This window comes from Chroicocephalus ridibundus, chromosome 4 (genome assembly GCF_963924245.1).
Source record: "Chroicocephalus ridibundus chromosome 4, bChrRid1.1, whole genome shotgun sequence".
Taxonomy (NCBI): Eukaryota; Metazoa; Chordata; class Aves; order Charadriiformes; family Laridae; genus Chroicocephalus; species Chroicocephalus ridibundus.
Window position 1 is genome coordinate 28,139,385 of NC_086287.1, and position 12,915 is coordinate 28,152,299.

The 12,915-nt window shown below is 55.3% G+C and overlaps 1 protein-coding gene across 4 annotated transcripts in view; it reads right to left on the reverse strand.

The window, feature by feature from the left end:
* TMEM63C (transmembrane protein 63C) overlaps positions 1-12,002 on the reverse strand; it is a 33,692-nt gene extending 21,690 nt beyond the window's left edge. For 2 of the 4 annotated variants that reach the window (XM_063332423.1, XM_063332420.1), the window contains exon 1: positions 11,484-11,850. The gene's annotated coding sequence lies outside the window, so the exon portion shown is untranslated. The other 2 variants (XM_063332421.1, XM_063332422.1) reach the window with 2 other exon arrangements.
* Between the last annotated feature and the right edge of the window lie 913 nt (positions 12,003-12,915).

Genomic DNA, 12,915 nt, shown 5'->3' on the forward strand with positions numbered 1-12,915 from the left:
TTCCAACCTAAACCTTTCTATGATTCTGTGAAAAAGCCAGGGCTGACTGCAGGGGACGGAGGTCGCTCGCAGGTGGGAAAGGGTCAGGGAGTCATCCCAGGGCTCTCGGTTAACACACACACATGTGCACATGCATGTGCATTCGGGAAAACAGCATTTTGGGAAAACAGCATTTCAGGAAAACAGCAAAGAGAGCCCCCAGTACCACCAGGTCCCTGCTCCGAGCTGGTATGCTGAAGGCTGCTCGCAGTCCCCAGAGCAACCCCTGAGCTTGCAATTAATTAATGATGACAAGCGCAGATGAGGACAACTCGCAGCCCCTGCTGCCTGCGTGACTGAGGGCCATGGCAGCAGGCAGCCCCAGGGAAAGGCTTCGGCAAAGGGTGCCCCTGGGTTGTTTATCACCTGCCAGCCCCAGGACCATGGCATGCTGTGCCCATGCACAGCCAGCCCGGCGGGAGCAGCTCCCCTTTGGCATCAAAGGCCAAGGCAGGCACCTCTCAGCAAGGCGGTGATGGTGATGGGATGTTGGGCATTTAAAGGCAGATTGCTCTTCCTCCACCCAGGTAACCATGCTCAAACAGAGGAGAATCTTAGGGCCCGTGAGAAGGAAAGTGCCACCTCTGCTGGGAAAAACACTCCCTCATGGAAACTATATGGAAACCGGTAACAGCTGTGGCACGGTCAGGGGCCAGGCTGAGGCTGTCACTGTGGGTCACGGCCATCTTTCACAGTGCCACAACGTGCCAGCAGCACTGTGGTCCCTGGTGATGGGGGGAAAGGCAGGAGAGTAGCTCCTTCCTCCCCGAAGCCCCTCTGCTGTTTGGGGAGCGGGGAGCTGTGGGAGGTGAAGAGGAAAGTGGGAGGTTTATCTGCTGCCATTTATAAAGCCACCTGCTGCAGAGAGACTGCCAGCCACAGGAGTGGCCAGCACAGCCCTTTCCAGCAGAGCTACAGCCATCCCCGGCGAGCAAAAGGCACCTCACCCCAAGGCAGAGGCAAGGAGAGGACTGCGCTTCGCACACACATGCACGCAAGCGTGCTCGGGCCGTGCGATGAGGGGGTTGCAGGCTGGGGAGCAGCTATCCCAGCCAGGATGGCATGGCATGGGTGGGGACGGCAGGGACCTCGCTGTCGAGCTGGTGGAGAAAGCGGGTGCATTTCAAGTCCCCTACACAGTTGTTCCAGCCAGCACCCTCACAGCTGATGCCCGCAAGCCTGCTGTGCAATGGGGGGCAAGCGTGAGTACATGGTGGGCTAGCAGGGATCCAGCTGTGCTTTGTTCCAGCCTGTTGCTGCCTGCCAGGGACTTGAGGGCACCCTGCCACCGAGCACCCTCACCCCACAGCCTCCCAGGGGCCAGTATAAGGTGGGCAGCATCATGCTTGTCCCATTGATCCACTTCTCCTCGGGCCACCCACGCGCCTCCCTCCACACTGCTCTGGGGGAGGCCTTGGCACCCGGCTGCTGGCCCCCTTTGCTTCTCCCCAGCTTTGAGCAGCCACAACATCTCCCATAGCTGATTCTGCTGCAGAAGCAAAGAAACACTCCTGCCCTGCCCAGCTCCCCTCTCCGCACACACAAAAGCTTCTTCCTGAGAGCAGTGGGTTACAACACTATTTATACACACACGCGCACACATAAAATACGATTTTAGAGCATCTGCAGAGCTAGAACATTTCTATCGCCTGTGCTCGGTGCCAGGAGCAGAGCGAGATTTGGGCTGCAGCAGGAGCCCACGAGTACACCACTCGCCAATCCTGGCCCCGATGAGGCTTTCCTCCCACCTCTGCCCAGCTTCCGAGCAGATTGGGGTAATAGCAGCCGACCGGGATGAATCACGCTGCCCTGGGAGTGTGGGAGCTGGCAGCTCAGTGAAGGCTCCGGCACCAGCGGGTTGCACAAGCTGGGATGGCCCCGGCAGCCACTGCACTAGCTGCATCCAGCTGCGCCAGAGGGATTAGCTCTCAGCATACCACTTTGAGTCAATAGCGCATCAAAGGGAAGGGGAAAGACTGATGGTTAACACAGGGGTCTGCAGCAGTAGGACAAGGAGAGAAGGTGCTCCTCAAGGCCTGGCTCAGCCACCTCCATCCCCTGGGGACACATCTGTAGGGGATCCACCAAATCACCAACTATCCCCCAGTGTGCAAGTAAATTTGGTCCTTGAAAAGGCGGAGGGAAGAGACTGAACCCGTCGCATAGTCTCAACACCAGATTGTGCTGCCTTTGCCTGGGCCGTGGGCCAGCCACCTGCCCTCCCACCAAATCCTGTCCCCATGCAGGGCCAGCCGGGCCCTGCTTTTCACTGGGCAGCGGGGGAATCATGCAGTCAGTCTTCCCCCAATCACCGGGGCATGCATCCAGCCGCCTCCGCAGCCCACGCAGCCTTTGGGGGAGATCAGAGGAAAGATGCTGCTGCTGCTGCAGCTGGGAAGGGAGGCGGCTCTCACGGGCATATGTGGAGCTGCAGACACGTGGCTCTGCAAAGCACCGATTGTTCCAGCCTCCTCCTGGCACAACGGGTGCTCACACGACAAGACAGCTCGTTTCCATCACCCCCGTCACCCCCAGGGAATTCCCCTTGCCCAGAACACCCAAGCAAAGCCCCAGCCATGTACCTGCTGCAGGGCAGAGCAGAGCAGAGCGGAGCAGACAGCCCATCACACCCACCAGCTTGCTCTCGTCTCCTCCAGGGAGAGGAACCGGAGAGTCAAATGTCCCTGGAGCATCAGAGATAAGATGGAAATCATGGGGCTGTTGGGATGGGCACATTGGTGCATCCCAAAACAGCAGGAGCAGGGACAAGATGCATGGCAAGGACTGGGGTTCAGGATCCCACCCCAACACACACCTACCGCAGGCGAGTGGCCCAGTACACAGGGGTGAGCTGGGCACAGATGGGCAGCACGCAGCCTCTGCTGTCCCAGTGCCGCAGGCTGGCACTGCCTGCACCCACTGCACTGCCTTCCTGCCCTGCTCCGGCCATGCCCACCGGCCAGCAGCTGCCCATGGCCAGTGCAAGGGCTGTCGGGAGTGATGGATGCAACGGAGGAAAACACAAGAAATGGTTTCTTTCCCTTCAGGCAGAGAAGCAAGTGTCACATCTGGACATGTACAGCAGCTGAGCTGAGAAAGGGACAAGGAATCGGGAGGAGAGAAGCCGTGGGCCGGGAGGCGCAGCATCGCCCAGAGGATGTGGTGAAACAGATGGCAGATTTGGCAGCAGGGTGGTCACAGAGAGACCTGCAAGCTGCAAGAGCAGGCGACACGACACTGCGCAGCGGCTGTCAGCCCAGCCTGGCAGGTCTGGAGGGAGGTCGCATCCTTTCAAACATGCCGCATCCAACAGTCAGCATCAGAGATTCTCCGTGGGCAAGCCTTGGAAAAAGGCTATTTGGGATCAGAGGGGAAATGGGAAAAAAAATCAGGATGGCAAGTTTTAGGGGCAGGGAAACAGAGAGATTGTCCCTAATTTCTCTGCACAAGCCTGCCTTCCCTGCACACAGGGCCACGCAGGCAGGCTGGTGCTTGGGGAAAGGCTGGCAGCCCCTGCGCTGCTCTGCCCACTCTGATGGCAGCGCAGGGTCCCAGGCAGCCACCCCTGCCCTCCAGAGCATCACCGCTCATGTGGAAGAGAAAAGGAAAAGAAACTAAATGGGAGGTGCTGCAGCAGATGGCTGCAAAAGGAGCCTCCTCAAGCCTGTGCCCCCTCGTCCTTCCAGGAGGCTTTGGGCACAGCAGAGCCAACACCAGGAATACAGCCATCCAAGGAGATTTGGGGGCCCAGGTAAGGTGCAGTGTCCCAGCAAGAGCCACTGCAAACCTCTCCACAGCCCAGCAGCTCTTGAGGCCCTGCCAAAATCAGCAAGAATCAGACAGGGTCTGTGCCCATTTTGGGAGAGATGCTTGGGGATGCAGTGCTGATATGTAGGGCTTTTCACAGTGGCTGGGTGTCCTGGCCCAGCCCCAGACCGGGCTCCTGCTTTCTGCCTGGTTTTGTGTATGCTGTTCTCCCTGCCTGCATCCCCGCTCAGCACATCCCAAACCTGCCACTGTGAACGCTGCTCTCGCCTAGCTGGGCTGGCCCCGCAGTGAGCGCCTGAGATCCCATACTTGGCCTCTGCGGTACCGGCAAGGCATTTACTAAAGGAGCGAGGGTCTCCACCTCCTCATCCACTACATTGCTGATGTAAGGGGCAGTTTGGCGCGTACTGTGCTGCATAGCTGCCATCGCTGCTCTGGGAAGCATCTCCCCACCTGGAAACACAAAGAGCCTTCAGCCAGTTTGAGAAAACCCAAGGTGAGAGTGGACAAGACCTCAGCACAACCGCTGACTCCCAGCCTGGCTCTCCAAGACAACCAGTGCTTCCAGTAAAGCACGGGCACATCCTGCCCTGAAACACCCCTCTGCTTCACCAGTGCCAGTGCTGCACCTGCACTTACTAGAGCCAAAAAAACTGTGCAACCGCAGATGCTGTGGAGGCTTCGGCTCATCCTGACATGCCTGTGCTGACCACAGCCCCAGGAGGGTGAGCAAAGCTCCGCACAGACAACCAAACCCTCCTCCAGAGCGGCGGGGATCAATATTTAAGTGATGCTGAATCCCACACTGTTGCCACATCCCTGGGGATAGGACCACCCGCAGGACACACCAGACTCCAAATCCTGTCCAGCTGCTTTCTTGTACTTCTCCTGGCAGCACAGCTCCATCACGGGGCATATGGATGTCATGCTGGAGGGAGGGGACCAAAAAAGGACCAAAAGCCAGGAGTGAAAAGCCACAGGAGGGGACCGGGAAGGCTCCTCCTAATGCTCCCCATGGCAGGGAGAGATCCTGTGCTACATGAGCTGCAGGACCAGCCCGAATCTGAGAGCGGGCTCCAGAGATGCCGCTGGCACTGCGCAGAGCACCAGGCTGGCCACGTGCACAGGTATGGCCGCAAAACCCAGCTACCCGCATTAGCTCTGGTCAATGAGGGAGCGAGATACCATCCTGCTGACACAAACACCCTCCTCGCTTCCCATCTCTTGACCAAGGCAAGCTCCGGGGAACACAGAGCATTCCCCAGCACGTCTGGGGAGTGGGCAGCCAGCCTGCAGCACCGAGAGCAGGATCAGACCCGAAGTTCGGCAGGTCCCATCACACGCCTGTGCACCCCTTCTCCCACCCCAGGGGCTGGGGAGGACACAGTGGTGGCACTGCAGGCTCCCAGGGACACCCCCGAACATCACTCCCAGCTGGGACTTCAAAGGCTACAGATGCACAGAAATTTATTCTACCCCCAGAATATTTTCCACAAAAAATCCCAGGCCCAAAGAAATGTAGAGTGAAACCCCTTCTCTGCTGAAACCAACAACTACAACATGCCTTTCATGAGTACCAGGAATTCACCTCCTTGTTATGGAGGGAAAGAAACACCTGAAGTTTGACTCTGTGCAGGGACTGTCCAAAAGACAGCCGGCCCCTCAGATGTAGCTACTGGCATGAAGGAATCCTGAAACCTAATGATTACTCTGGAACCCATGTAAAGCTGTAGCTGTTATAGTGTACGTATGTACCCAGGACAAGGCTTAGGGCATGGTCACAGTTTCTATAAGTCCAATTACTACAGTTTTGCATAGTTAGGTTTATCAAGCCTGATGCGTAAGGTATCAGAAGACTGTATTTGCAGAAACATCCATCCCCTGACTTTCCTGCAATGACTAAACTAACCTGAAAGTCTTTAAAATTCACCATTCTCAGGAGGTAGCCTAGCCACTGCAGCTGTTACTATCAGTATTTGCTTTGTTGGGGCTTTTTTTTGTTTTCTGAACAAGGAAGAATTTGATGAAATTTCGTGGAAGAAAACACAAGAAATTAAAAACTTGGATGAAAGAAAATTAAACTTCATGAAAACCTCCCAACAGAAAAATGCAATGAAACTGCCTGATGACAAGATTAGCAGCAGCGTAATATGAAAGGAAAAAGCAATAAAGAGGACTTGGAACTAGAACAAATAAAAGAGTGATGGCTTTTGGAAACACGTACCTGACTTAAAAGTAATCAGATTTTGTCTGAACTAAAAACTTTTTAAATTAAAAGACAGTCAATTTAAAACTGGAAGTTATAACAACCTACATGCTAAGACCTCAGATCACTCTCATCAGTGAGAAATAAGTCAGTAGAAATTCATGCAGAATGTCCTTGCTGCCAGATCCACACACTGGCTGAGCATCTGGAGCTAAAGCCCGATGAACTGCAAAAGCGGCTCTGACAGCAGCAACTTTTTTGAAAGCAGAGGGGAAAAAAAAAAAAGTTTCAATTAATTTAGTACACTGATTAGTTTAGTCAAAGTTCAGAAAATTACTGCAGGTTAACACAGGAGAGCCTGGTTCCCTTTCCAAGCCCAATGAGGATGAAGTGTGAGAAGATAATCTCTACTAGTTCTGAATTCTTAAAAGCCAGAAATAATCAGGTTATATCACTGGTTATATTTTACATCTCCTATAATAAAATTCTGTTCTTATAATGTATTATTATAGTAATACAATATAGTATAGTAAGATACTATTGTTAAATTAATTACATATACAAATAATGCTTTCATAAACTATTTTTTTTTCTATTGTGTTGTGGACCCACACTTTAACCAACTAGAAACCATTTGTCTGCAGTTTGAATTGGATTTCATTGTCCACTGAAATATAGCTGGACCAAATTTATAATAAATAATGAAATGATATCTAACAAATAAATGTGTCACTCACCATTTTCTAATGCAAGAAATATAAACATTAAGAATCTAAATAACTATATGTTACACTGTAAACCCACTCAAGCACGGTGCAGCCTCCTGCTCAGCCCTAAGTATCACAACATACTCATCACTGAGAATCAGTTTGTCCTTAGGAAAAGTGCAGAAGTGTACAAACACAGCCAGATTAAAACTAGGTGCTTAGGTCACGGCTTTATGATCATTAATGTAAATTGTGACTTTAATCCATCCATCCTACTCAGCAGCAGGTCAAGAGCCAAACAAAGCGCAGATCAAACTTGAAGTCTATGAAGTTTGGTTCATTTTTCTGCCATTTTTGTCATTTTACTTCCCTTCCATGAAGTTCTGCCATCTGAGACCTCTCCCTGAGAAAAGCTGCCCAGAAACACAAAGAATGGTGCATGTCCCCAGCCTGGAGCCTGCAAGCCCTGGGAGTCTCTTACTGGTACAGAGACCTCCAGACCGCTGTTTGCAGGCCCAGGGCAGCCAGGCAAACCTCCAAACTTCTGGTCTCTAATGCTGCCTTGGGGATTATCCCATGGTGACCAAATTTGTCAGAAGACAGGACAAATAATCACAGAAGCGTTGAGGCTGAAGGGAGATCATCTAGTCCAGCGTCCCTTCTCAAAACAGGGTCAGCTAGAGGAGGCTGATAAGGCCATGTCCAGGCACGTTTTGAGTATCTCCAAGGATGGAGACTCTGCTCCAAGCCAGGGCCATGCCAAGAAAACCATCCCAACCTGCTGTTGCAACCAGGTCCTCTAGCCAGGTGGGTCCCAAGCCACAGGCTACTGGGGGCTGTCCCAGCGCTGGCTGGGATCCTAGCTGCGCTGGTGCCCTGTGGCCCACGGTTGGCTGCTTCCGAGCCTCACAAGGCAGCCCTCAGTTTGCCAGCCCTCACACAACATCTCATCTCTTCAGCCTGTGCCAATTCCCTGGCGTGTGTGTCATCCTAGCGTGGGTCATCTTGCTGCATTGGCAGTGCAGCAAGGGGACTCTTCCAGCATAGTCACCATGGCTTGGCCAACACAGGGTCCCCAGGCCTCATCGCAGAGTATACCCTGGGCTCACTTTGGGCCACAGCTGGGAGCTGCTCCCCAGCTATTCTTCCAAACCTGAGGTTTGCCCTAACTCTCCCACCTCTACCTTCTCTTGGTCTCCCCTACACCATCCAATGCAGCACATCAAGGGTCTCATTGTCTCAATCTCCATCACCTCCTGCCCCAGCTGCCCCCTGCCACCAACTCCCAGCTAACAATAAAGTGCTCCCTGGCAGAGCAGGGCCGGAGCATGTTCCTCTCTCTGTTAGGGTGAACTCAAAATTACATGACGACATATTTTTCCACCTCTCACAACCTGCCTTCTAGCACTTGGGGGCGCAGCTCAGATCCTGCCTTCCTCTTGGCTCACCCACACTCTGCAGATGACAAGACACAAGATGTTGGTGCTAGGGGTAGGGGAATTGGGTAACCCAAAGCTTTCTGATGCTCCCACTGAACAGGAGCACTGAGCCCCTCTGCCCCGGAACTCCATTTTAAACACATCTTTGTGTGAAATCAAACCACAACAGCATAGAGGCCCCTCTTTGGTCAAAATGGTACCCACAGCTTCTCATGGGGACTCTGCTGGGAACTGCACAACTGATCCCAGTGCTGAAATGCTTCCACACTGTGGCGTTCACGCTCCCCAGAGGCCGGGCAGCATTACAGTAATTTCAATTAGGAAGGAGATTTCTCAGCCAAAGAGGTTTTCTCTGCAGCCTTTAGCGTGGCTGCAGCTCTTACGCCAACACAGCCATCCACTAAGAGAGGGTTGTACCAGGACAGGCAAGGCAGGACACAGTGCTGGGGCTTAGGTAACCACCAAGATGAGTCATAAAAAGCCAGCCTGGTGATGGAGCGGCGGCTGAACTGCCAGAGAGGTGAGGGTGACACAGGGACCGGGACAGCGAGCTGGGAGAGGGGAGCCCATGCCCCCCAACAGGCTACTCCACCCCACCTCCCCTGGCCTCTCTCCTTCGGGACCTGCTGTGCCCAGTCTCACCCATTAACCAGCAACAATAGCAGCCTGGGCGATGGGAAGGGCCGTGCACAGCTGTTGTTTTAACGGTGTAAGCAAACTGCTGCCATTGTCCCCACCTAATAACGAGCTGTGATCACAGCCTAATTACCAGCCGCAGCTACATTTGAAGCAAGAACTTCAAGCTAGCTTTTAAAAGATGTTCAGGCATCTTAAAGTGCAGGTAAATGCCAAGCTCTAAGGCCTCTCATCATTGAGGGATCTGATAGCTGGTTAGGGACTGAATGTAATCAAGCCATAGCCGAAGGGAATTGGGACTGGAGCTGCCTCTCCTGAAAGAATCTCAAAGCAAACCCGCTTTTTGCTCTGAGCGCAGTGCATCAGCGATGCAATGTTTTCTTCAAACTCAGGGCTAAGTACACAAACTATATTTACAGCAATTAAAGCAGGTAAGAAGAGCAGTTTCACCAAACACAGAAGTGACAATGGTAGAAGGCTTTGGTGTTTATAGGACTCACAGAGGAGTCAGCATTTGCACAGCACGCTGGTGTTTGCTTAAGAGTTTAGGTGACTGATTAGTTTAATATCAATTTAATTCACTTGTGGGTGTTCGAAACATTTCTCCCTCTCCTTGCTGCTTTGGGAAAGCTCTCGCAGTCTGTTAAGACGGGAGTATTTCCTGCGAGGGATATTTTAAAGCAGCAACACTCCTCCTTTTACAACTCTGCAGATGTAGGCTCTGAAGGTGTGATGAAATCTGCCTTACTTTCCCTTGGGCCAGAAGTCTCTGCGTGGAAAGAGGATGGTATTTACCCGCGAGGGCCTATGCACACCCCTGACCCGCATCCCCAGCAAGCACTGCTATTTCTGTCCCCGTTTGCAGGACCACCCTATGCTTACCAGTGTCAGCAGCCACCAAACCAGGGATGAACTAGTTAACATCAGGGAAAGCTTTGAAGAGGAGAGCAGCTACAGAGTGATTAGAGTGTTATCATGAAAAAAAAAAGAAAAAAAAAAAAAGAGCAGAAAGGCATTCAGATGGGAGTTGCAGGAAGACAGGAGCCAGGATGCTGCCACGGGAAGAAGGCAGAGGTTTAAGCTTACAGGGAAGCCGGAAAAGCCCATATGTGCTACGGAGTCAGAGGCTGCAGGGGTGCCGGCAGCCTCCCTGCTTTTTATTTATTACTTATTTGTTTGCCAATGGCTGTTTGCCAGGCTACTTAAGATAAATCCTTCCTGAAAGAGCTGCTTCTGCCTCCCTCTCCTTCTGCTGCCCAGCCCTGACCACCACTTCGCAGGGTAGCAAGGCAGGCAGCGAGGCCAGGGTTCAGGTCTGGTCTCAAGGCCAGACTTTCTGCCTTCTGCTTTTTCTGTGCTTTTGCCCCTCTCTCCTCTGAACAAATACCGCAAACCACTTCAACGGCACCTTTTATTCCAGATGGCACATTTTGCCTTCTCTTTGCTGCTCAGACAGGCAGCCTGACCTGTCACACTGCATCATAAAACCCCAACGTGGGGCAAGGTGCTTTCTTGTACCTCTTCTGCCCAGACAGCTTTCCCCTCTCCTCCTCACTCTCTGTCCACTCCCCCCTGACCTCTCTGAAAGGGGAGAAGGCAGGAGTGCAGATCAGTGCTGGAGATGGTGGCTAAACAGTTAAAGAGAAAAAGATGTTCATGCAGAAATAACATCCGCCAGCCAGACAAAGGTTTCTCTTTCTTTCTCCTGGATAACACCCGTTCTGTTCAGGAGGTTTCTGAATTGCAAACCCACTGTGCAGCACTGCTGCTGCTAGAAAGGATGGGGAAGCAAGTGAGGGAGAAGGCAGGGCCTTGTTCTGCGGACAAGTCGTAAACTGGGGGGAGAACAGCTTAGAGCGTTAGATCATCCTGACCCAACAGCCCTTTCACAGTCATCAATCTCTCAAAAGCTGGAGGGAGAAATGGGGAGAGATTCCCCTTCTTGCCCCCTGCCAGCATGAAGCATTTCTAACACCGTCAGGAGGATTCTGTAGCCAGGATGACGTGGGGACCGAGCACAAGCCCATGGCATGACACAGCGGTGGGATGACATTTTATCTCGCATCAGAGGACAGGAGCGCAGGCCAGCGCGCGGGCACTGGGAAAGGACACTGAGGGGCTGGGGCTCGCGCTCTGCTTCTGCCACTGACGTACTCCAGCAGCCCAGGGAAGCCCCCGCACCTCGCTGGGCCCCAGCCGCCCATCAGGCGGGTGGAGACAAGCATTACTTAAAGCCACTTCGGTACGAGGTCCAGAAGGAGGGCAGGAAAACGGTGTCTAAACAGAGCTCAGTGCCCCAAAATCTCCTACAACAGCAAACCAAACCCATCCCTGGACCCACAGAGTCACCCTCACAAGCCGCATCTGGGTGCTGCCCAACGCGGCGCTGGCACACTCGCCCAGGGGGTCAGGCAAGTTGCCCTGAGCATCCCCCAGCGCAGTCTCAAAGCCAGGCCCACCCGGGAGGCGCAGCTAAGCACGATGGGGATGGGGATGGGGGTTGGGGGCGGCGGCATTCCCCCCACGCACGGCGCGGCCACCTCCCCACCCCAATCACCCCACCGGCACGACGCGCCCCCCCCGATCCATCCTGCACCCCTGGGGACCCCTCAGCCACCCCTCGCCGGAGCCCCGCTGCCCGCCGGACCCGCCGCCCACCGCCGGCTGAGCCCCGCAGCCCGCACTGACCTGCTCGGGGGGGAGTCCCGCGCCCGCTCCGCTCCGGGCCCCGCGTCCGCCGCCGCGCCGCGCTCGCCACCTCCCTCCTCCTCTCCCCGCGGCCCCCCCGCGCCGCCCGGCCGCCGGCTGCCCGACACCGGCACCGGCAAGGGAAAGGGAAGGGGAAGGGGCCGGGGCCGCCGCCGCTCCGCCTCCCCGCCCGCCCCGCTGCGGCGGAGAGGCCGCGGACCCCGGGCCGCTCCCTCCGCCTCACCGATGCTGGGACGCCGGGGCCTGCGCTGCCGGGCCGAAGAGCGGCCGGAGCTCCGGGCCCCGCCGCGGGGAGAGGGCGGGGGGAGCCGCCTCCTGGCCCGAAGCGGGGGCGGGCAGCCCCCTGCCGCGCTGCCTACCGTGCGGGGAGGAGGCGGCGAGGCCGCGGCCGGCGGCTCCGCGGCGGCTGCCGGTGCGGGGAGCGGGCGGGGAGTTGCCGGCGCAGCGCCCGGGCTGCGGGGTCTGCGGCGGCTCAGGCTATTTCGGGGTCTGAGGCTCTGCCCCCCCCGCATCGGCCTCTGCGAGCAGCTTCTGCGGCGCTGGGACTCCTCGGGATGGCTGGCCGGGCGTGTGCCCACCGGCGGGAGGGGGCGAGGGGAACGGGCCTCCGGGGCAGGCAGGCAGCGCAGTGGGGGCACACAGGGGGTCAGCCCCGCGACAGGGGCAGGTGGGCGGGAGCGGTTTAGACCTCGGCAGCGTTTGCAGAGCCTCTCCCGTTGATGCAGCACGGCTCAGTTGCGTGGCAGGGGTGGTAGCTAAGAAACTTACCAGGGGTCTTATTTCTGCAGGGCAGCCGTGCCTTCCTGCCATCAGGAGTGACCGGCAGGTGGGACAGGGACCTGAGCCACCAAGGTGCAAAGGGGTTTTGAGAGCCTGGTTTCCCCTAAGCATCTCACCCTGTGCCCCATCTCTCCACAGGATGCCCACATCTCTCCACAGGATGTGAGGATGCAGGTGCAACACCCCGTGCTGGAGAAAGGGCCGGCAGCACACACAGGGCTTTGGTACTGGCGATCTCACCCAGTCACCGGTATTCCCAGCCGGTGATCAGGGACACACCTGCAGCTGGACTGCCAGGGAACAGCCACCAGAACGTGACTACAGGGAAGTCCCACTGACATCCCAAGTGCTTCATTGATACCACCTCGTATGGGGGGCCTAGGGTCCTACATCAGGGGCTTCTCCAGATGCTGAGTAAACAGTGCTGCTCTGCAGCATCTTCTGAAGGTTGGTTTGGGCTCATTTCATCTCTTTTAACAATCCAGTGGCTAAGCCCCTACCGCTTAAAAGACCTTCCAGTCTGACAAGCACAGCTATGAAAGTCACCAGGAGAAGCATCAGGGAACAAAAACGTGTAATCAGCTGCCAGCCAAGAACCTCCCTTCATACTGCAAGTGGAACCTCATACTGC